This window comes from Arvicanthis niloticus, chromosome 7, assembly GCF_011762505.2.
Source record: "Arvicanthis niloticus isolate mArvNil1 chromosome 7, mArvNil1.pat.X, whole genome shotgun sequence".
NCBI classification, from domain to species: domain Eukaryota; kingdom Metazoa; phylum Chordata; class Mammalia; order Rodentia; family Muridae; genus Arvicanthis; species Arvicanthis niloticus.
The window spans coordinates 7300440-7324839 of record NC_047664.1 but is presented as its reverse complement, the minus strand read 5'-3'; the positions used below and the strand labels follow the sequence as shown (position 1 = coordinate 7324839).

General features: G+C 40.3%; 1 protein-coding gene across 2 annotated transcripts in view; it reads left to right on the top strand.

Moving 5' to 3' along the window:
• The first annotated feature begins 4131 nt into the window (after positions 1–4131).
• Unc13c (unc-13 homolog C) overlaps positions 4132–24400 on the top strand; it is a 478076-nt gene continuing 457807 nt past the window's right edge. For both annotated transcript variants that reach the window (XM_076937868.1, XM_076937867.1), the window contains exon 1: positions 4132–4584. The gene's annotated coding sequence lies outside the window, so the exon portion shown is untranslated. The remainder of the gene's footprint in view (positions 4585–24400) is intronic.

The window sequence follows — 24400 nt, the reverse complement described above, 5'->3', positions numbered from 1 at the left end:
ATAATCTGCATGTGATCTATGTTTGATAGTTCTCTTATTTTGTGGAGCTGGAGGATCTCTTTCAAATTAATCACTAGCAATAAGTAAGGAATAGATAGATTTTGAATGTATGTGAATGACTTTGTTATAGTTTCACAGTTTGATTCTACCCAAAGACGCACCAATTACTTTTAAGCACTTCTGTGGGATTTAGAAGCCTAAAGTCTGAGAAAAACTATGATAATGTAAAAGAATACAAATAGAGTTTTACCTAGTTTGATTAGAATGAATTAATTAGAATAGATAACTAAATTTTCTGGTTTCAGAAATGTATAATAAAAGAAAATCTTGGGTTATTTGAATTTTTAGTAACAAAGTGAAGAACTGATTATAACTGGCCTAGATGAGAAAAAAAAAGGATAGTTTTTTTTTATTTTTGTCATAGCAAACTGAAATTTGTACTTGAAAAAAAAATCCATGGATAACCTAAAAGAGAACACACAACTGAGTCTATAGTACGTTCAAACCCAGGAAACCGAAGCTAAGTAATGTTTCACCAATGGTGTTGAGCATGTGGGAAACACAAGATCTGTGAAAGAAAACATTCCATTTGCTACTATGAATTTATTTGAATTCAGACATAAAACATTAAATTGGCTCCTGACTATATCATAATTACATATAGGAAGCAGAAGGGGCAGTGAGATTTGACTGGAACATTGGATCATGATTAGCCAGTGTTTGTCGAAGACTCCTACAGGCTATCAATGTCGCCTGACAGAAATCATCTCAATACAGACACTAGCAGTAGTATTAATAACAGTGATTATTTTTGTTTCCATTTTACTTTAAGCTGAACACAATTAAACTTAGAGAGGTTAAGAAATACAACCCATGTCAGAAAGATGTGTAGAGCCCAAACTGGAAACCACCCCCCACTATTCTATAGCCAATTTTACAACCAGTTTTCTGGACTAACAAGAACCCAAGTTTTTAACTTGGTAATGTCCTTTTAAAAACTCAGACACTATCACTAAACACCTGACAGTGTTCTGGAATATAGAAAGAAATACAACAGGACCAAAAGTTCAGTTGCTGTCAGCCAAGTAGTATTGACCATCTCAAGTTTGGGTTATGTAGCTGTTAAGTGGCAAGCGAGGGACTGGCAGTTAGTCACTTCCGGCCCTGCAGTAGTATTTAATTTAACTTCCCCCAGGACCTGAAAGGCACTTTGCAGATTTAGAAAACACATTGTCCTCTCACCCTTGTTATATGTTATTTAAAGGAGACATTCAGAAGGTGGAAACTACTCAGTGAGAGCCAAGGAAGTTCTGATAGAGAGTTTGGTATTCCTGAAGACCAATAAAGTCATGGAGCTCCACCACTCTTTGCATCTATGCTATAGTTTATTCCCAACCTGTGTCCTCCAAATACAGGACTTCTGCCATGTGTAGATTGGAACCATTTCCATTTTGACCTAGGGTCAGCATCATGATCCTTAATCAGGGTTTATGCACCAGGTGTGTTGCAGCCTCTAATTCTTTCTTCCCATTCCCTAAAACTTGACAGTCACCACCCTGGTGCCACATCCTGTCAGGGGGTAAAGTTGCAGTGTAGTTGTATATTTCGGGGGCTCTTCACGGCACCTGCATGCACGCTCTGTAGACCACACACAGTCAGCATCATCTTCCTTCTGCAAGTTTAAACACTTAGCAGCATTGTGTCACAACTGGCTGAGGACACGCATCCATTGCATTACGCTGGGTGCTGAGTGCTCTCTACTCAGCTTGACTGCAGCATTTTGGTTTGGTTATTTGTCCACAAAAGAAAAAGTCGTATGGACACACACCGTTTCCTCCTTCGTGCTGAAGGACAGCCTTCAAGACAATGCCTTGTCAAGCTTGGATGAGTATACATTAAAAAGTCAGGTTTTGCCCTGTCATGCGCTGTTAGAGCTCACCAGTTTTCCCTTGTTGCTCTCAAGTGCTTACAGCCGAGGGCAGCAGAGCTTTGTCCTGTCGGCTTCTCTGGCAAGTTCTGATGGCAGAGAATACAATGCCCCAGTGTTTGCCCCTTATGCGATTCATTAGACCTTGAGCAGCTGCTCCTGTCCATTGACAGTCTCTTAAGCAGCAGATCGGGGAAGCTGGGCCGCTATGAGCTAACGGTGAGGCTGAGGAGCTAGGAATAGAGAGGGCCACCTGCCAAACCTGGCATAATAAATACTATGTCAAATTGGGGAACATTTGTTTTCAAATCACATAATATTATCGACTGGTTGTTATAGTTTAGGCACAATATGCATGGTGTGTATCTGTGTGTATGTTTATGTGTGTTTGGGTATGTGTGGCTGTGGGTGGGTACATGTACTTGTTTGCATGTGCTTGTGGAAGTCAGAGGACAACCTTGGGTGTCATTCCTCAGATGATTTCTGAATTTTGTCTGAGGTAGCCCGAAACTTCACCAAGGAGATTAGGCCCATTGGCCAGTGAGCTCCAAGTATCCTCCTGTCTCTCTACCTTCTAGCTTGCCCTTGCTGGGATTAGAAGACTAAACCACCCATCCAGGCCTTCTGCGTGGATTCTAGGCATCTGTGCTCAGGGCCTTAAACTTGCAAGGCAACACCTTTACTGGGTGCCATTTCCTCAGCCCCAGAATGGGACTTTTTATACACGTTTTATCCAAAATTGTTTAAATGGGCTTAACTGGGTTTGTTTGCTGCTGCTGCAGCTCACATGTTGACAGGAGTGTCATCTCTAAAATTGATATTCCTATACCTATCCTTATGTGGGCTGGAATAATGGCTTATAAATCAGATGCACACTTCCTATACGGATTCTATCTTAGCCACTAGTTAATAAGTTTCCCTGTTGGAAAATATCATCAAATTATCGTTCGTGGGCGTGTGTGTGTGTGATCTGTATATAGGTACAGGTAAATTTGTGTATTCATGTGTGTGCATGTGAGGACCAGAGGTTGATAACAGGTGTCTTCCTCTGCCACTCTCCACCTTATTTTTGAGGCAAGATTTCTCACTCAGCATGGAACTAGGGTATTTGGTTAGACTGGCTGGCCAGTGAGCTTCAGGGACTCCTGTCTCTGCCTCTCCTGCACTGAGATTGCAAACATTCTTTGTGTAAAGATGCCGGGCATCTGAACTTGGGTCCCCATGCTTTTATGGCCAACAGTTTATATATATGGGGAGGGGCTGAGTTAACTCCCCAGCCCCCATCTTCTCACTTTCTACAAAGCAAAAGAAACAAAATAAGTAAGCCAGAACACCAGATGCAGCTTGAAGCCTACAGATTATCCTAGACTTCAGCTTCTAAGGCTCTATCTTAAGATGCAGCACTTTTTATATTTGTTTCAACAGGAGGGTTAGAGGATTAAAAAATGCTTAATTGATGGAAAGTAGGAGTGGTTACTCCCCCCACCTCCTCTACTCAGCTAAGCTAAAAAAGGAAAGCAAGCCCCATTCAATTCTCAGCCAGATCTGGAAGACATTATTGCATGAGAAAGAAAATCCTTTGAGCCCTTGTGTTTCTCCATTGCCTACTTTGATAAGTGTACGTAATTCTAATTATTGAGGAATCAACTCTCATATTTACAACTGCTTATAAAAAACCCCAAACAAACAAACAAACAAACAAACCTGGGAGGCCAGGATATTGTCTCCCTCTAAAAAAGGTCCTGGTAAGGGTCTCTTGCTGTCGGATTGGGCAGTGGACTTTGTATGATTCCAAACACAGCCAATAACATCTGAAATAATAATTATTAAATGCCATCGGTAATTTAATAATTATGTTTTACTAATGCAAGTAGCAAAATTGGCCACATGGTGATCACCTATGATTCCCCCTGCCTTCCCCCTCCCCCCATCCTTGTTCCGAATCCCCCCTCCCCCCCCTATACAGGACACCTGGCATCCACATCCATTCATTTCCTCAGCAGGAAGCAGTGACCCTGCTAATGAGGTGTGGGTAAGTGGTGATGACCACACCTGGCTGCAGAGTATCTCCTGGGGATCAGGGCTGAGGAGCCTTCTTATAGAGTGGCTCTATGCAGCTGGCGCAGCAGAGGGAGCCTGGACTCCGATGGAGGAGGCTGGGAGCTCAGGTCTCTGCTGCATTCGGAGGATCCCGGGCTGCAGCTGCTGTGTGAAGTTCCCAGCACACATTCGGCTGCCGCTCTGCACTGTCAATTGTGGGTGAGCCAGGACAACAACAAGGAGAGCGATCCCATTTTGCCTTCTTAGAGAAAGGGCTGAGAAATGAGCCGCCCAAGGAATCTGGCAAGGAGAGGAGTGAAAGGCAGATTCCTGCCAGCAGCTAAGTTGTAAAATTGCTTTGGAGGCTGCCCAGGGAGATAGAATTGATAAGAGCAGCGCAAGCCGGGTTCCTGAGCAAAGGCATGCCCGGCTGCACTTGAGTCGGGGCGCAGGAACGCTGCCTATGCCTCCTGCAACTATCTGTGGCTGAATAAAGGAAAAGAGCCCAGGAATACAATTGCAAGGGGGATTCCTGAAAGGAAAATACGACTACCCTCAAAGGAGGGGAGCAACAACCCAGCTGGCCTGTGTGCATTTTTAGAAGGAGAATCCTTCAGGTATGTTTTCTTTACCTTGCCGAGCTGCTTCATCTGCATGAGATTTTAGCCTCTGTCTGTTTCCCACCCCCATGGTTCTTTCTCTCCGCACTTTTGAATCACCATGCGGTTCTAACCATATAGGGGGTGTCCCTGTAAAAGCTTGCTTTTCTAGGCTCACACTCACAATCAATTATGATTTATTGGAAATCATGATCTTCTTCTCGACCCTTACTTTATTTTGAATGCAGCGTGAAAACTGTTTGCTTACTTTGTAGTCAACTTTCAGGGGAATTACTGCATAGGAGCAGACAAGGTTGGGATAAAAGTCGGGTTTCTTTTTAGTCCCCTAAGGTTTGAGGATGGGTGAAAATGAAAGTCAAACAGAGATTTAAAAGTTGAGCGCTTCTAGGAAAGGGTTAAAAGCCAAGCCTGGTGTTGGTGTCACCTAAGCGTGTGCAGCTGAGCCTCAGGTCTGGGGTCAGTTGAGCTTTGGGATGGTTCTGCCTATCCAGGGCTGGACCAGTCCCTTGGGGTGATGATCCCAAAGATTTACTATCAAAAGGTGAGATTGCTTGGCTCTGTTTTACAACTGTTTCATGGCACAGAGGGAGGCAGTCTTTAAAAAAAAAATTCCAAGACTCAGCTACATGAGTAGAAGGAACTTCTGCAATTACGTCATCAGCATACTTGTATAATAAAGAGAAAGACCCGGTAACAGTCGTACCTAGGTGAAGTGACAAAGCTGAATTTCATCTTTCCCGTGAGGACTTTAGAGAACAACATGAAAGAGGTGGGTGGAGAATGTGCAGAAATATGAGTTTTTAAAAAGCTTGTGTTTTGGAGTTCATAAATGAAATGTTCCTAAGGAAAGAATTTTGCCATTTTTGACTCATCAATACTTTCACAAAAGTGGCCAAAATCGACAACAAATTGTATGCATGCATGTGCATTTAAATGAGATTTTCCAGAATGAAGGAAGAGAAATGAATGAAAAGTTACATCTTGTGTATATAAAATAGTTTTTAGATTTTTTTTGCATGTCAATGTAACAGTTTTATTCTAAAGCTTTAAGACATTGATTTTCAATTCCTAATTAGCTGCTAAAGATTAGAGCCAAATGAGATTTAAATCAGTTATGTACCTTTGGCCATACAGAAAATCATCACTCTGTTTTTGTAAAACTTAAGGCAAGCTCTTTTTTTTTTTTTTTTTTTTTTTTTTTTTTTGCCAAGTGGTAGCAGTCTGGAGTATTGAGTTGGGCTTTACACCAAAATGAGGTAATGAGCTGCTATAAAGTCCTTGTTGGTATAGTAGAATATACTATAATAGGGTGGATATCTACAAGCATCTGTTGAAATTACAAGAACAGAAGATGGAGAAAGTGTTTATCTGTGGGGAGTGAAAAGCACAGCATGAGGCATCCCACATCCCAGCAGAAACTTCAGAGCATTGTATAAATGCTTATTTTTTTCAGACTAATACACTGATGCCAGATTGGATAAAGAATATTCGAATCTCATAGGGAAGCGAGAACTGTATTTCCAAACTAAGAAAGTCAGTTTGTTTTCAAACTACATGGCATTTGGTTGGGACTTATTTCAGCAGAATTATGGGCTTAGATCTGAGGGAGGCGAAGATGCAGGTTTGTTTTCTAAGCAGTTATTTCCTGTTGGACTCAGCAAAGAAAATTTGAAACATCTTCCATAAAAGGTCACCATTATACACCTGAACAAACCAGTGTGTGTGCAGATGAATCTGAGGTGCATGTGTTAAACAGGCCCAGAGGAGACACTTTTGTGTGTGTGTCTTATTAACTGCATCAACCAGTTTCTTCCTAGATCCTATGACACCTCTGAAAGCTGCTCTTCTTTTAGTATGAAGTATGTGGCAAACAGAAGGAGTCTCTTAAAAGCCCATGGATCATTGCAGACAGGTGCAAGTGTGGAGGTTCTTCTTGCAAAGACAAATTACTCTAAGTATGTTTATGTGAGGCAGGGGGTGATCGATGGTAGGGTCAGTGGAGAAGGGAATACTTGGATGTCTTCGCTCATTTAGGGCCAGTCAGTGTCTTTGAATATCTGCCCAGGAAGTGCCTACACTTTCCTCTTCTTTCTCCTCCTCAGTGACTGTAGTAGATACAACCGCCCTGAGCTCTCGGAGGCCCAGGAATCTCTGTGTTTTGTGTTCTAGTTTTAACACCTTTGGCTTCTGGTGTGTATTCTTTCATCCATATAGCATTTACTACACAAGAACTTTCCCCAAATTATTCAAAGTCTTGAGATTACCTTACCACATGATGATGATTACATATGTAGGATCCTTGCTTTTGAGTTGAGAATTTGGGGAATTTTAAAGTGCATGCTAAATTTGTTTTTAGAATATACCTTTACAGATCGAAAGCTATCGTCTGACTGTTTTGTAGCTGCTACCCAGTATCAACTCACTTAGTCATGTACGTTTAGAACACTATCACTCAAGTGCTAATTGCAAATCCGAAAGATTGAATTGGTATCTTTTGCTATTGTTAGAAATCATTTCTGGGCCCACAGTTATCTGTGTTTGGATAAAAAGGCTTTAATTCCTTTCCAGCTGTTTTAAAAGGAGGGTTTATTAATGGCCCCCTCAGCCTGTAGCTTTGGAACCTGCAGAAGACCGAATACCTGGTGCTGGAATTGCCAGAGATAACAAATACCACAGCAGTGTTTGCTCTGCTTCCACACTGTTAAAACAGAGTTAGAAGGAGAACCATGAAGTTGGCTCTGCAGGTACAAGTGCTTGCCAACAAGCCTGAGGACTTAGTTTAACCCCTGAGACCCACATGATAGAAGGAAAGAACTGATTCTCTTAAGTTGTCCTCTGAACTCTAGGACTGTGCCAAGGTACGCACAAGCTACCCCAGCACAAATAAATATAATAAAAGGTGTTACATAAAAAACAGTGAGGAGGACAGGAGAAGATCTCCTAACGTCTAGAGCAGAAGTTTCCCAGAGGAAATGAAATCACTGTGAGGATACATGACATGATGCTTCCTCTACTAGTAAGGCTGGCTGTGAGCCAAGCAACATACACACTTCTTGCCTCTGCATATTTTAGTTATGGTGTACCTGTTAGCCTCTGCATGCCAAAATTATTATAGCTTGCATGCAGGACATGTTTTATATTGTTCTCCTTCAACGGAGAGTTAAAAATATTTTGTAGAAACAAATATTGGTTTATAAGATCGACTCAATATGATAAATCACAGTCAAGGTTTTTATGTTTAAAGGTAATCATGCAGTGTGAGTTGCTTTCTTACACGATTTCTCTCCCCTGGGAATTCTGAAGTCCCAAATCATCTCCATCTCCACTTCCCACAGTCAGTCTCTGCTGGCTCCCATCCTGTTCTTGGTAAAACAATGTATTTCTTAGCATCTAGAATCTTAGAATCTGGTACAATCTGTCTTTTTTTCGTAATAGAGAAAAAGTGTTTTGCATGAAAATATTTTGCTTAGCATATTTCATAACTGGAAACAATGTCCACTATGAGTAGCTTTCCCAGACACATGCAACACACACACACTCATACATATATGCACACACACACACACACACACACACACACACACACGAGACAGAGGAGGGCAAGTGTTGACAGAGATGACTGTGTATGTGTGTGTGAAATTTTATTTACCTTTACTTACATGTATATATGTACCCACTTGTTTCTAGGTGTGCCACATGCATGCAAGAGCAGTCATTAAGAAGGCAGCAGATGCCCTGGAACTGAACTTGTAGGTAGCTGTGCTCAGACTGATGTGGGTCCTGGGAGCTGAACTTGAGTCCTTTGCAAGAGCAGTAAGTGCTCTTAACACGGAGTCTTTTCTCCAGCCCCAGCTCTATTGTTTTATGCATAAGAGAAGCTGATAACTTAGGTGTGGTCAGTGAAGGCAGTTCCCAAGAGAGAACACTGTGGACAGAGCCTTAGGGATGCTGGCAGCGGGTCAGATGTGTTTTGAACCATGCCATTATTAACTGACACATAATTTTTAAAAACTGAAAAATAATTGTGTTATTTATCAATGAAAAATCTTACGTAGTAGTTTCAAGTGAGGCAAGCCTAGATGACAAATGCCACATATCAACAGGAGTCCAGCAGAAAACGGCAATATATACTATAAAAATCTTGACTCGGCTTTTCACTAGCTAGGTAATTTTCCGGCATTGTTTTTCTTTTGGTCCTTTCCTATCTGTGAATCTGTCTGGACATCTGCTTCAGAAGATCACTTCTAATTGCATAGGTCAGGAATTTTATAAGTTCACTATTGTTTGGGCTCTATAAGATGGACTCCATTGGAGGAGGTAGCTGTGGCATTGATTGGATACAGTTTGATTTCCCTAATAGAATGGAAAATGTATAACTAGTCTGTGTTTGTCTGGTGGAGTAAGGAAGCAGTATTCTTCCACTTTGGTTTGGGTTAAAAGTTTCAAACTATTTTCCTTCAAACAACAGGGCAAATACATGTATATAACAAATTGCATGCAGTTGGTATCCAAGGAGGATGGTTTCAGTGACCCAGCAAATACCACCAAAATCTACATGTGCTCAATCCCCTCATGTAAAATGCTGTTGTGTTTTCATACAATCTAATCACATCCCCCAAACTGTCACCATATGTAGTTCTGTGATGTGATCTGATGGGATATAAATGTCACAGAAACTGTGGGCACACAAGATTGTTTAGGGCACAACGACAGGTTATCAATTGTGCCTATTCATTCCAGGCAAAAGTTGAAATATTTTTGGTCTGCAGTCAGTCGCGTCTATAGACACAGAAGCTATGCATACAAAGGGCCAGCTGTAGTTTGGAGAAAGCCCTGCATCTGTGAGTGGAAACACATTTTCTGCAGCTCCAATTGATGTTGAAGTGCTTCTTTTGGACAAGAAACAAATGGTAAGGCTGGTGTGCTGGTACATGCCCATGATCCGAGCATTTGGATGGTAGAGGCAGGAAGATCAAGACTTTAAAGCCAGCCTCAGTTATATAGTGAGTTCATGTCTGGCCTGAATTATGAAACCAAGAAGTAAGAAATGCTGGCAGGGAATTTTACTAGCCAATTTTTAGAGTCATTTATAGAAAACTGCCTCTAAAAAATGAAATAGATATGTATTATGTGTATTCTTCCTCTCTCGTGTACATACTCCATGAACATACTCCCCACACCCCCCACAAAAAAGACCACATTGCAGTCTCATGGCTAAATAGGCAACCTTAGCTGGCAAAGCACCTGAAATCTAAAGGCAATTCATATTTCCTATCAGTTTTATAGAAGGTTGTCTGGCAGAGCACAAAAATACATAGATCACTTTAAACATGTAAAAAAAAGAAAATAAAATGCAATTCTTAGAAAGTAGTCTGTGAGGTGGAGCAGTGTGTATAGCTATACAACAATGTGCTGATGGGTTATTGGAAGATAATTGCTGGACAGAATGGCACAAGTATTAGCTGGTAAATATTCTGCTTAGTTATAGGCAAGTCAGAGTCACTACACTTGATCTCTGCTTGCATCCACTGCATCTTGAACCTCACTCAAGCATTCCCTGCTTCTACCTTCTTCCAGCTGGGGTGACCTAAATTTCACAAGTGGCCACCCTACTTCTCCTTACTGACAATACCGTTAGAAGTCAGAAGATTGCAGCAGCTTCTCCTGAATGACTCTCCCTCATGACTGCCTCATTTCTGGAGGCTCTAGATGCCTTTTCCTCAGGGCTCTGCTCTTCCTCAGGGCTCACATGCCCTCACCAACTTGTATTTTCCCCGCTATGCTTCATTTGCTCTTACCAGCCCTGGTCCATGGCCTCGTCACTTTATTCTTAGAACACTGCCCTAATCTCCCAGTCCTCCTGTCTACAATGAGACCTCTTTTGAGCATCTGCTCTGCATGTGCCTGCCAAGTTAATTGTCCTAAATAAAAAGTCATGACACACATCATTGTCCTCAAAGGTTTCTATGGATACCTCTATGTATTTAAAATAAAGTTCAAAAGCCAAATACAAGGCACAGAGGTTAAAGCGTTCAGTGAATGATTATGAGGATAGGGGTTTAGATCCACAGAACCTCTGTAAATGCTGGCTGGATGTGGATGCTTACCTGTAATTCCAGACTTCAAGGAAGAGACTAGGATTCCCCAGAGCAAGCTGACTACTCATCTATGTGAAGCCTGGGTTTTATTTAAAGCCCTGCCTCGTTTACTAATATGGAAGAATAAAGAAGATGTTTCTGGACAGCTCCCTTATACAATTAACAATTGTATAATTTGTATTGTTTCCAAATACAGAGAAACAGGTTACCTCCACACACAAAACATATATATGCACACAAATGCAGTGCATTCTCCGTCTCTCTGTCTCTCTCTGTCTTTATCTCTCTCCCTCTCTCTGTCTCTGTCACACACACACACACACACACACACACACACACACACACACACACAGGGTCAGTCTGCTGCCTGGGAATCGAGTCATAGATCTCTGAGCTTCTCCAGCACTATGCCTGCCTGCAGGCTGCCATGCTTACCACTATGAAGATAATAGACTAAACCTCTGAAACTATAAGCCAGCCCCATTTAAATGTTTCCCTTTTTAAGACTTGCCTTGGTCATGTTGTCTCTTCATAGCAATAAAACTCTAACATACACACATGCACACACACACACACATGTGTGTGCGCTTATACACACTGAAAATGGAAAAAAATAAAATAAAGCTTAAAATATTTAGTTTTCCAAGAAACCCCCTTTACAAGCATGTCCCAGCCTGCTCTCTTGACTTGCTTTCATTCTTCCCTTAATCTCTTCCTCACTTGCTCAGATTATCACGGATTCCAAACACTTCTCCACTGTAAAATTCCATGGTTCTAAACTACCTGTCTAATTTAATAAACAAATCAATTATTTTAGCATTAGGTTTTCCCGTGGTTTTGACTTGAAGTTCAAACTTTTAGGGATTCATTATAGTTTTCACGAGAGTTGGTCTGACTTCATTACAGACCCCTTCTAATCAGTGTCTATGCAAAATTTGGTCATTTGGGTTTTTTTTTATTGTTTTGTATTGACATCATAAAGATCATTGCTCCTAAAGTGTTCATAAGAAGTGATTAAAATGATGAATGGTGAATGTTCAATGAATACCAGCTGGAATTGACAGTTGTCTTCATACTTTTTAACATCCTTATATACAATGGCCTGCTTCTAGATGTGTCTGATTTCATATTTAATTTGCATTGTATATTATTACCAGTTACTAGCAAGAAAAAGCCGTAAAGGAAGGAGGAGCCTGATGCACAGAGTAGGAGATGCTAAGAAATTAACTGAGCGGTAGAACTCAACCTTTACTGCATCCCAAGATATAGGCATGACCTCAGCATTTAGGCCAAATCAGAGTAGCTTTCAGCATGGTGAAAGGGATCCCTACAGGCACCTGCATTGCTTTCTACAGTATGGGAGCAGCTAATCCCAATGGCAGTAGAGTAACAGCTGATGGGGGAAAAGTCAACCCTGTAAGCTGCCTTCAGGAACAGGAAGAGTCTGAAGAGCAATTTTAATCCAGTCATACTGTTTGGAGCGCCTGACTTCAGGAGCATTAAGTAAGCAAAGGGCTCCTGAACACACCAGCTGAACGCCAAAGAGGTATAGGCATGGGACAGGTAGCAGGTGGATGTGTAATAAGGACTTGCATACTTAGCTCTGTCTAGGTCAGAGCCATGTCACCTTAGAGGCCCATATCAAGTCGTAATGGTGGTTGTTCCCCCCGCTTGGTTGGGGTTTCTGAGACAAAGCTCTACATTTCATTTTCTGTTTGATTTTTACAGTAACACTGTTTTCTGATTGAGTCCATACTTAATGCCCTGCCTCTGATCTCAGTCTTCTCACACTAACTTTAGCTGATATCACCTGTAGTCTAATTCCATCTTATTAATTTCACAATGCATCTCCCTCAGCATCCAGCTCCCTGTTCGTCCATCAAGAGCTGCAGTTACAGTAAACCATCCGGGAGTCATTCAACACCCTGTTTTATTTTTTATTTTTGGGAGGGATTCTGAGAGTACCTGTTCATTGTAAAATAGAAGACAGTGGTCCTGATTACAGATACCTAAAATTTCCACTAGTATTTTTATTTGGGAAGAAATTTAACAAAAAACAAACAAACAAACAAACAAACAAACAAAAAAGGCAACTCAGTTTGAGAAAGGGGATGTCTAAATTCCTCATCTGAACTTAAAAGGTAGGGAATTCCAATTAGGAAGATTCAGAACGAGAAGCTACTGGGACAAACCTTAATGCACCATTCAAATTTTTCTTGCGTCTACATTTCAGAATACTTGTTTCCCAGACACTTGACCATGCTGGCCTTAAGATTCTCTTATGGACAGTTCTATTGTCTCTGCCTGAGCCTTCATCTGCAGCACACATGTTGCTGGTTGTCATGTTCAGAATCTGAAGCCATTTCTATGAGAGTGAGAAGTACATTATTGAAAATGCAGAAAAAATTAAAATCCACAAAAACGTGGGACAAATTTCAAATCCCCTTAGAATTATAAAATTCTGGACACAGTCTTTAAATTTCTCAGAGTCTGAAGAAACACCCTGTCAAGCAGCCAGGCTTTCTAGATTACTGAAACGTCTGCAGGAGATAAGGTTAATACCACATCAAAATGAACTGAGAATCCCTGCTTGTTTTTACTCAAATGCAAAAAGTTATTATCATATATGTCAAGATTAGTGATAAAGATAATTTGAAATTTAATGGAGGAACATTGTGAACTAAAAAGGAATTCAAACTTGGTGAGCCTCTAACTAATTTGCAACAGGAGCTTTAAAAGAAAGGTAAATTTAATAGGTATTTATAGGAAAGGTACTATTAATAAATTAAGACCTGAGGGCTACCTATATGGCTGAGTAGGTTCAGGCATCTGCTGCCAAGCCTAATAACATAAGTTAAAGATCCTGCATGTAGTAGAAGAGAACTGATTTCTTTAAGCTGTTATCATGCACATACACAGACAAAGAATTAATACATAAAAATGTAAAAAAAAAGAACTTGGCATCTTATATGTAATATTGAGCTCTCTGTGTGTATATATTAGTTTGATGGCATAGAAAATTCTCAAGACTTCTCCTTAGTGCTACATTGTAATGTATCTGAAATTGATTAGCAGATATTTTTAGTTCAATAATACATTGTTAATGATAAGGGATGTTTGGGGGGGTGGCAGTTCTATTTCATTTGGGAGCTAATAGAAAGATGATTCTTTGGAAAGTTATTTATCATGTACGGATTGGATGTCAGCACTGAGGAAAATACTCTGTCTAGGAACTCACACCTGGGTTCACACACATCCTTGAAGTAGATTGTAGTCATGCCAAATCTATCATTTTCCCAGAAAAGCAATTCATAATGAGTGTGCTACTCAGGGGAAACTAGAGCAGCTGAAAGCCTTCACTTCCCATATTCCTGAGTGCTGGCAGTTCTGAGGACTCAGCAGTTGGCTGAGGAAGTAGATGTGGCAGATCTATCAGGGACTGTGGTAGAAAGTCATGGGTGTGAAACATGACCACCAACTCCATACAGTGGAGACCCTAGCAAGCTGAAGTGACTGTGTTCAAATTTCCTCTTTTTTTTTGTAAGTCTTAGGTTGTTGAGGGGGATCTCTGTACCTTTTTGACTGAGAAAAGTATTTCTGGACTCTGAGGATTCTCATTCTATCCAACACTCAGAACTTGGGGGGTGGGGTGTCTTTCTGAGTTAACTATAGAGCTGTGAATAACTCATTATTAGACTAATCCTGTCTATGTGGAATTAACACGACTGACCTGTACGTAGGTTTAAAAACTTGGCTTTCCTAGTGTGTCTCTTGTCAACAGTTTCTTCCTTTGGATTTTTATTGCTAGTATCTGCCTTCTCCTGTGCTCATCACTAGATTGTGAGATTCTTAAAAGGAATGAGGTCTCTGCAAAATCAGTGTGATACTTGTATGCTGGGTACAGGTGAGGGGAAAGGTCACCAAGGTAGATTAAAATGACTCTAATGTGATACAATATGGCAACTCTTGTTGACATTAATAATGAAATAGTGCTCAAATATACCTTAATATTTTAAGGAATAGTCAATAGATGATATTCTCCACTAGAAAGAACAATTCAGACAGAGGAAATGCTTGTGGAGTGAAATGGCATCCAGTTATGAGTGGACGTCAAGGCCTTCGTGTTTTGACTTAAGCCCTGGCAAGTTGTGTTCGGTTCTACATAAAGAAGGAAACAGGGCCCCCCTCTCAAAAGTTCTCACCCCCACTATAAAAGGGAAATGAAAATGGGTGCTAATGAGCTACAAAAGATCATATTGCAATAGGAGTGGTCTTAGGAGGAGTTGAAAATACACTCTCTCCAAGCAAAGTGGGGTAAAAAAACCTAGCTCAGGTTAAAAGAAAGAATACAAAGAAGAATCAGGGCTACTGATATATGGACATTTATAGAGTAGGAATTGATGAATCACTTCAGGTTTTGTTTATTATACCATGTGTGCACATGTGTGTATAATCATATTGTTTACAACAATCTCTTTCTGCATAACTATTATTTGATCTTATGGATGATGGTGACTACTGTTCTTTCTCTCACTCCTTATCCCTCCGTCCTAATGCAGGCCACAGTGAATAACTGTTGCCCAATAATTAAAGTGTTGACCTCTTCATATTGCTAGTAAGTTTAAAATCATTTTAATTTAAATCTAGATTTTTAGCTAGTTTGATCTCCTGTAAATCTGTCTTCATCCCCCTCTAGTTAGCCATTCTGCATTGACAAGCATACGAGCACTGGGCATATGAAGGTCTCCATTCTTACTCAGAAGCTTATGGTCATGTGGGAAGAAGCTCAAGATTTCAGGTATAGTTTCAGTGAAACATCATAAAGTAAATTATGATGCTCCCATGCTCAAGCACTGTTCAATATTTTAGAATCTGTTAAATGTCTTCTCTCCAAATTGTGATCAGATATTACGTATCTGAATGCCGGAGCTTGATTTGTACTCATCAATAAAGGCAAGGTTATAGGACCTCAATTACAACCTTGAAAAACTGTCTGCAGAATCTGATGGATGAGCATTGCTTAATTGCTTAGAAAAAGAGATCTAGGCAATCTTTCTTGGTTTCTACCTGAAAGACTATCTCAATAGGAAATTCAGAGTTAAGGTCTTTAATATACCCAGCAGGTCAATAGCTTTAAATTAAAAAGACCATCAGTCACATTAGTTCTTAAAACTATATATTTATTCTTAGGACAATGTAAAAATATTTGTGCTCAGTCCACGATGCCTTGCGGAGTCTATCCTTTATCTGTTTGATACAGGACAGTCAATTGCACATTACACAGTAAGGCAATTTTGTTGTTGTTGTTGCTCTTGAGGCATTTCTTAATTCTTAAACTGTGAAGAATTGTCAAAATATCTCCAATTTACCACTGATACCAAATTCCCTGAAGTACTGGCAATTTGTCTTCTTCAAAACTGAGTTAAATAGGCATATAAGTCAATAACCTTATGTTAATTTATCAGTTTGCAAAAGTATGATGTTTCTTGTAGAAATTCATAGGTGAACAGGTCTGGACCACAGCAGGCAACATGGCTGTGTCATCAGGCGCTTTGTGTCCTTGATGCTGATAAGAAGCACTACAATGATAACATGACTATAGTAGCTTGGGGAAGGAAGTGTTTATTTGGCTTACACACCCTGAATCACAATCTATTGAGGGAACTCACAGCAGGAACCCAAACAGGGCAGGAACCTGGAGGTAGGAGATGATGTGGAAGCCACTGGAGAGTGTTGGTTACTGGCTTGTTCTTCATGGCTTGCTCAGCCGACTTTCTTAAAGAACCTAGGATCACCAGTGCAGAAGTCCAATGGGCTAACCTCTCCCAAATAAATTACCAATCAAGAAACGCTCTACAGGCTTGCCTACAGCATTTTGTCCTTTAAGGTTTCCTTTTCTCTGGTGGCTGTAACTTGTGTCAAGTGGACTATAAAACTAGTCATGTCGGCGTTGTGGCAAACATGCATTGCCTTTTGGCAATAAGGAACTCAGAGGCAAAGCTGGGCTGCAGAGTTTAGCCAGACTCCGTTTCTGTTTATGTGTCATTTTGTAAGCAGGGAAATGATGCAGTGGTCACTTAGCCACAGCAGAACTCATTTGAAAGCACAGCAGACCTAACAGCAGCGAACTGGCTGACCCTCATGTAGATACGAGCCTTTTCATCTCAAAACAATTCTCTGTGCTTTTAAAAATGTATTTTTTTTTTAAATCAAAGCACATTCTTAATCCTCCTTCTGCTCCACATGCCAATGCCTCCATACTCTCAAAGCCTTACGTGTATCTCAGAAAATTACCAGACCTAGGGCACATCAGCAATAAGCATGCCATCAACTGTATCCTTGCCTATGCAGTGGCCAGAGAGGGGCCAAGTACCTGAATGAACACTTGGTACAAAGGAAGGAATTCCTAAGTAGGACAGGAAAAGTATACCTGGCAGATGAAGGTTCGGTCAGGAAATGTTTCACAAATGTGTTCCCTCCACGTCCAACATTCAGACCAGTGATTAAGAATTCCGCTAGTGGCTACTGGACATTTTATTCAGATGATCATCCACAGGCATGGCACAGCTGAGAGTTAGTGGGCTTTCACTGGAGAACTAATTTGTAGTAAACCTTCAAGAGTGCTGAACTGGGAGGGTGTGCATAAGAATGAAGTTATATGATACATGTACATGAAAATGTCATACTGAAGTTATTACTTTGTATGATAATTTAGAAAGATTAAAAGCACTGGAGCTGGAGAGGTAAGCCAGTGCTTCCTGCTCTTGCTGACAACCTGAATTCATGTCCCCACACCTACATTAGGCAGCTCACTGTATCAGATAACTCTAGCACCAGAGGCTCTAAAACCCTTTCTGTTCCCTACAGGTGCATGTACATACACATGTAGGTACTCACATGTGCATACACACTCACAGACACAAATACACGTACACACATAATTAAAATGAAAATAAATATCAAAAAATAAAACATAAAAAATATTAAATAAATTATTTAAAAAATTTAAAGCTATAGTAATATACTATCTATTGTACAATATGAAGAGCCTTTCCGCTATATTACTGTGTTTGCACTTCATTATCTAATGGGTTATAAAGTGGATAAGTAGGCAATTTAGAGTCACTTTTTTAATATGTAGACAATGCCAGCTTAAGGCTTTGTAGGGTCTTAACTTGTATCTGGAAATAGGTGTCATCACTGTTAAGACTCTGGAGCCGGGAAAGGTACTCAATGATGCCTGGCCACAGTTCTTTTCTTTCCATAACAGGAGTAACTACAGCACACTCCCCTCCACTCCTGTAAACACAAACCTTACTGGTAGGGGTGTATCTGAAGCACAGCCAGCAAGTATACTGTGGTATCATCTATCATCATCATTCTCTCTTGTCCATTAGCAATCTCTAGGAGTTGTGGGAGTGAGAAAACCAAGCACATCTTGTAAGCATGGAGTCAAATAGCCGAAAGCTCAAAGGTAGGATATGATCAATACCAAGAGTAAATTATTTGCCAGTAGCATGAACATCTATGAATCTTATTAGAAAAGCTATTTACTTATTATTTATTAATGCTTTCTTCCTTCCCTCCTTCCTTCCTTTCTTCCTTTCATGTTGAGGATTGAAGCTACAGCATCACACATTCTAAGCAAGTGTTCTACCACTGAGCTATATATATCCCCAGTCCAAGACTGTTCTTGACCATCTATTATTCCTTTTCCTTCTATAAATTAAATAATATATGCTAATATAGAGATAAATTGTTTCCTATTTAAACTTATATCCATCTTCATTCATTGAGAAGCTACTGAATCCAGTTCCCCTTTGCAATAACTTCTTTGTGTTCTCTATTGCCTCAATTAACAGGCCCTCAGAATTGTTGACTAATTATGCTGAAACTTTACTCAAGTTGTTGGAGTTCAGGCTCAAGGGAATATTTGTGGTAGTCTTGATGAGAAGAAAACAAATATCTCTCTATAAAGATTCCTTGGCTGCCTTCAAGCAAGAATGGGTTTTCTACCCCTGAATGGGAACATGGAATTCTTTTGTATCTTAGAGGATTCGGGGGAAATAACTAAGTGAAAGTTATTAAATTAGACTAAAGTCTCTATAATTACAGCTGCCCTCAAGTCTAGGAAACTGAAATGAATTAACACATGTTTTCTCCCATGACTAAGAACCCAGTGGTGGGATGGCCAACCTGCCCAAGTTGGGACTTAAACCTTACCTGAAGCCTTGTTTTTTATAACGACAAATTCTTCTACTAGGTGCTTAGCTTTTCCAGTGTCTGCTACAAGAAGTAAGAATTTATTTGTTTGGTGACATAGATAGTTTTAGAATTACTCTTTAATTAGTAAGAACTTGCTTCTAGCTAATCACTGTCTTTCTGCTTTGTATCAAGAGATTCCAACAATAGTCATTCTATCTCACAGTGCCAATCATTTCTTCCCTTGAGCCTTTCAGATATTCAAGATACTGTGTGCACTGCTTAATTTTTTCCTGCTGGTATAACTTTGAAGTCTCCAGTTGAAAGAATGGTAATCTTGCCTCTGTGATGTACTACAGGGCCTGTTTTTGCAAAGCATCAGTTGTTAGATCCTTATACATATACTGTCTCACATAGAGCTATCTCTTCAGTGTTCCCTTGGTACCAATTTTCTACAGTTAGATTCCCTGAGAAACAGACCATGAAATAGATAAGTGCAGTGTATCTTTTGACTTGTATAAGTGAAAACCTGATCTGCAGAATGTTTGCAGATCTTAATGATCCTACAGGAAGTGTTAATATTTGGAATTTCCCTATAATAAGAAAAAGAACCAGGCATATGAACCCCCACTTATTAGTCACTGTCTCTAGGCTGCCTAAGGAAAGAAAATGACCACCCCCACTCCACACACCCAGGGCAGGAAGCAGCATTTTCAGAGATGACTCAGAGTGAGCCCTTGGGGACCAACCAACACTCTGGAAAGTCAGAGAAAGAAGTAACAATCTTGAAGGAATGGTCAAGTGACTCGACTTAGTGATGCCAGGTACTTCTGCAGTGACACTGGGAGACTAGTTGGTGGAGGCTGACACTAACTTTACAGTGTTCAGAAAGTGTCCATTCTCAACGATGTCACTTAGTTATACTTCCCTCAAAATCAGAGGCATTTACCCAGAAGATAGTCTCACGTGCCTTTGAAAATATGGGGTGTTTAGAAAATTATCAGGTTGTGGTCTCTCAGTGCACTGGTTGCTGTGGCTGCTCTCAGGCATCACTGAAGCAAAAACTGGCTGATGCTAAGTGTGTGTCAGTTTTGAACTGAAGAGACTTTGTATGTATACCTGAGTAGTCTGCAGTGAGAGTACTGCCAGTTTCCAAACATCTGAATTGGATGCTGAAATTCTTCATCAGGAACTTGTATTAACTGTCTTATAGTGAGTCTGGTGTCTTTACTGAAAATTTTAAAGGAAGTCTTGCTAATAGGCATTTTGGAGTAATGTCTTTTGGGATTTACTTTAAAAGCATCCTGTAATTTGGGAAAATGATGAAATTGCCACTTTGTGAAGTGACACTAATTTACATTTTAGTAATGAGCGGCACACCTATTTTTGCTTGAGTGCTTTAAAGCATAAATATTTGGCTTTCACCCAAGAATTAGAATCAGCTGAAGTTCCTTTGTGTGAGGAGAATTGCAGTGGACTTAATACTCGAACGCAGAAGCCAGGAGTGGACAATGTAATTATGCAAGCTGTTAAGATCTGTGCTATGCAACATTCATTAAAATTTAAGATTCTTACTTTTAATACAGAACAGGCTGCATCCAGAGTTACACACAGGGTGGTAAGTGGAGCAGTAGGAAACTGTATCCAGAGCCAAGTGCAGAAGCCCGAGGAGGTAGTTAGTGAATGTATGGTTTTCTTTCAAATCTTCATTTAGGATAACTTATTGTCCTAATTTCATTTTTGTTGCTGTGATAAAATGCTCTGAAAAAAACTTCTTAGAAGTTAGAGGACAAAAGGTTTATCAGGCAAAAAATTCCAAGTAACAGTCTGTCATTGCAGAGAAATCAAGGCAGGAGCCTGAGGCAGAGTCATAACATATTCACGAGCATGAGGAGAATCAATGCGTGTTAAGTCTAGTGCTTAGCTAGGTTTGTCTACTTTTATGCTATTCAGGATCTCCTGCCTAAGCAGGGTTGCTGTCCACAGTGGTTGGATCTGCCTAAACCAATTAACAATCAAGACAATCCCTCACAGACATGCCCACAGGACTGATGTAGACAGTCCCTCAGAGCGTCTCTCTACCAGGCGATTCCAGGGTATGTGAAGTTGGTGAGTTCACTAAGTATCACACCCTTACAGGCCTATTCCTGTTAGATCACTTTTCAGGGGTCACCAAAGTTTCTGTAACCAAACAATTGAAGTAGTTAAGCTTATAAAGAGAAAAGATCTGTTTTGGCTTACAACTTAAAACTATTTTAGTCTATGTCTAGTTCCCTTGGCTTTGCATCTATGAGATGGTACTTTATGTGAGGAGAGTGAAGAGAAACATAAGGGACAAAGACAGAGGAAGGATTATGCACATCCACTCTGCAGAGACTTGATGCACCAGGGTGGGAAGATTCAAGAGGGGCTGCCCTCTCAGAGGTGAGAGAGAATGGGGATTGGGAGAAAGGAGCTCTACAAGGAGGGGGTACCAGGAGGGAGGCAGCATTTACAATGTGAATGAATGAATGAATGAATGATTCTTAAAAAGAGAGAGGAAGGAACCAGGTGTCATAATTCCATCCAAGACCACATGCCAAATGACCATCTACTATACACCGCTCGAGGAGCCCAGCCTGTAACACATGGGATCAAATGTAAGCAAGAGCACAGTATTCTGGGCTCTCACAATGGTCGTCCCTGGGACTTTGTCACATTGCACAGAGTTCTTTTGCTAGTTCTTATGAAAGTATTTGTTAAATAAATATAAATCTTTACCACCTCTGTGAAGACATTTCAGAGTCATTGGACATTTGATCTTTGATTTTATCCTGTTTACTCATCATCTGCTTTGTCCTATCTTACCTAAGCTTCACTTCTTCTTCTCAACTCTGCCTTCCTACCAGACAGGGAAGTACCTTTGAGTCAACTACTTTTTGAACCACTACAAACTTTATTGTCAACTTGATGCACTATGTTTCTATGTCACTAATATTTATGTTTAGAAGAACTAAATTTGAGACAGTTTCACTGTGTAGCATAGACTGGCTTTGAAATCACCCTGAACCTCGTGTATCAGACTCTCAAGCTGGGATTACAACTATGAGCTTCCACGTATGGGATTTGTAGATATGTTTGTATGCAAGTCTATATACACATGTGTGTATCTACCTACCTGTAGAGGTCAGAGTTCAGCCTTGAATGTTTCAGTCATTATCTTGTTTAAACCCCAGGAAGAGAGTCTGTTTTTCTCTACCACTTTAGCTTTGGAATTACAAGAACATGCTACTGTGCCTGGCCTTTTGTTTTCTTCCTGTGGGTTTTTGAAGATCCAAACTCAGGTCCTCAGTGCTTGCACAGAAAGCACTTTACTGGCTGAGTATCTCCTCAGGTAGGAAAAATTATTTTAAAGTGACCATAACATTTAGTCTAAGGTCTTCACAATCAGGATGCTATTATAAAGGGAAGTAGAGACTTGCATGCTGTGTTGCTTTGGGGATTCACCGTATCCCTAATTTCAGTGGACTGTGGCTAATGTCAAGTCAGTGTAGAAAAAAGTCAGTTGGCTGGAGAGCTGGCTCAATGGATAAGAGTACGTGCAGTTTTAGCAGGAGAACAGGGTTTGGTTCCCAGCATCCATATGGCAGCTCATAACCACCTGTAACTTTAGTTCCAGAGAATTCAGTGCTCTCGTCTGACTTCTGCAGGTACTGCCTGCATGTGGTGCACATACATACATGTAAGCAAAATACCTTTTTATTTTTAATTATTTGAATAATAATATATAATTAATAGATATTTTAATATACATATTAAAGTTTTAAAAATAAATGCCATAAATGAGTAAGTCCAACATATCTGTCCAGAATTAAGCAGATAGTAGAATAGTAAATAGAACATCTGAAAATCAGGTAGCAAGCTCAGGTTCCTGGGCCAGGGTCAAGGTCAGAATTGAGTCAGCCTCATGGTCAAGCCCAGAACCTGGGGATTAGGGGGGAAGTTTGGGGATTAGGGGGGCAGTTGTTCTACATTTTAACCAGCCCAGCCTCTTTGTTTTTCTTTTTCTCCATGAAAGTTAACTGTGAATTCTCAGGTCTCTGACTTGCATGCCTTTGGTAAGAGTCCATGTGGATTATTCAACTTGAGTCACATTGAACAGTTCCCTTACAAAATGAATTAGTTAATCAATAAACATGATTTCATTAAGGCTAGTTTCAGAATTTTTATGTCTTACTCCAAATCTGGAGCTTAGAGCTAAGGAGGGTATTGCTGGTTAGCTGCATCAGAGCCAAGGGGGGCATTGCTGGTTAGCTGCATCAGAGCCAAGGGGGATATTGCTGGTTAGCTGCATCAGAGCCAAGGGGGGTATTGCTGGTTAGCTGCATCAGAGCCAAGGGGGGTATTGCTGGTTAGCTGCATCAGAGCCAAGGGGGATATTGCTGGTTAGTTGCATGATCTAGCACAAATTTCCCAAAGCTCAACACCTCAACTTCTTTCCTACAAATATTATAGAGATGAAAAATGAGAAGTTTTATAGTGGTTGGTATATAGTAAGTAATAACTAAATGTTAACATTAAGACTTCCCACAGCAACAGCCCAGTGTTTTAACCTTCAATGGTTTGCTTCCCTAAATCTTAATTTCTCCTCTCAAATTTCATTATGTAATATGACGTGTGCTGTGAAATTAAACATAACAGAGGAAAAGAGCATAGGGGAACCCTTGAATAGCAGTAATTGAGAAATAGATGACTATATGTTGTTTCTGTCCCCACTTCCTCTATTTCTATTCTTCTTTTCCTCACCAGAATGTCATTTTATTTGAAATAAAGTGAAGAACAGAGAGTATCTGTATACACATACATGTGTATATCTTAAAGACTGAGTCAGCATTACAGGTACTCTTTGTATTAGCTGACTGAGGACCAGGCTATATGCTTCACTCAACTGTCTATATTTTGTCTACTTTTCTTCTCTTTGAATTGTTGCTTTCCTCATCCATGTTAATAGGCACAGTTATGCCTTCTTTAGTGTCTCAGTATGGATTATTGCGATAATTTAAGTTTCTGGAGCATGATACATGCTCATTACATATCAGCTTTGTTTCCTACCCTGGTTACGTGTCTCAAATGAGTCTCATGGATAATTCAACAGTGCTTTTCCTGAAGCTGCTCTGGTTCTGTGACAAAAAAATAAATGGGGAAGAGGAACAGGGGACATAGTAACTATGAAGGTGAAATCTCAGGAGTGAAACATGTGGCTGGAGACAGGTGCTAGGATTTCTTTCCATCTGCTTATCTAGGATGTCTGTATCCTTCTCATCTCATTCTTTAAAGGGACTGAAACTGCATCTCACATCTGCCTTGATCTCATTGGATACCCCTGTAATCTAGCTGCTTCTCCTTTCTTGTCACTACCTTTCTCTCTCCTAGCAACAACTAAGAGTCGCTTGGCTGTGCTCTGTGTTCAGACACTGTTGTAAGAACTTTGCATGTGTTAGCTCATTTAAACATTACAGTTTCTGAAGAAGGTA